Raw genomic sequence first — 1,493 nt, forward strand, 5'->3', positions numbered from 1 at the left:
ATTTGTTTTTTTTTCTTTTTTTTTTTTGTAAAATAAAAAATATTTAAAAAATTCACTTTAAATTAATAAGTACATTTTTAAATTATAGAAATAATCAAAAATAAACTTACTTAATTTTCAACAGATTACATAAATTTTCAAGGACTTAAAATTTAACTCTAGAAACTTGATTGCAATGTGTTCACAAATAACTATATCCAGTACATATTTACTTCATAACTTTAAACTCAATTTCTTTTTATTCCTTACATATCTGTATTGAGTTTTTTCCTGAAAATATAAACCAACATCCCTACAAATCTAATAAAATAAAAACAATTGTACAAAACACCAACTGTATTCCTATGAAAATGTGGTTTGAACAACATTTAATGCTCATGTTACGAATCATGGTTAACAAGGGAAATGCTAATTGAAAATTTTACTCTATAAGAAAAAAGACGACACACTGTTTTTGTTCGAATTACTTACATTTTTATTGTTGTTGACGTAGTACTTAGTATGAATTTGTAGTTAGTAAGTTAGTAAAAGTTGTAATACAGTAGTAGTTAGAAATGGAAAAAGCAAAAATATCCACTTTATAAGGATTAGAATAACAACTAGTAAATAAAAAAAATTGAAATGTAATACAAACTAACACTTTTTTGCATAAATATTCATTACAGTTTCACACACACACACATATAACAATGAAAAACATTTACATACACAAACAGTTTACGAATATAGTCTCATATTTCTACATTATGATATTCTGAGAAAGAGAAATTTAAAACATTTACTTTGATGTTTAAAAAGTAAAGGTACCAATATTCGACTATAATTTCACCTATGAAACATTAACTAACAAAACTACTAAATATCGCACACTCAGATTGTAGGTGAAAACTTTAAAGTTGCTCAACTTGTAATTTAATGAATTACTAGACTGCTGCTTAACAGTTATATGACATTAACAAGCAAGTAAGAGTAAAAAGGTGTATACGTATACGTTTAGTATGTGCACATATATGAACTGATAACTTACACACCCATATAAACATTACTACATTTTCACATGAAATGGCATTGGTTTTCTTTTATTTTTTATTTATTGTGTGGATTATTACAATTTAAATTGTTGAGATTGCAGAAAATCCATACAAATTAAATGAAAATAACCATTAAACAAAAGAGTAAAAAAAAAACAAACTTTTCGCATACATACATATACATATATGAATAAGATCCATACAATAATAAAAACAAAATTGTAAAGAAAATGATTTATGTGCACCAACATGAAATATAACAATGAATTAATTTGTCTCTTCATATTTTAATGGTTGTTGGTCAAGTGTAAGGATTAATGTGACCAACTCAATACATTATGTTATAGTTTTGAATTTTAGTTTAGTTCTAGTTCAGTTCTAGTACAGTTCTAGTTCAGTTCTAGTTCAGTTCTAGTTCAGTTCTAGTTCAGTTCTAGTTCAGTTCTAGTTCAGTTCTAGTTC

Source organism: Lucilia cuprina, chromosome 2 (genome assembly GCF_022045245.1).
Source record: "Lucilia cuprina isolate Lc7/37 chromosome 2, ASM2204524v1, whole genome shotgun sequence".
Lineage (NCBI taxonomy): Eukaryota > Metazoa > Arthropoda > Insecta > Diptera > Calliphoridae > Lucilia > Lucilia cuprina.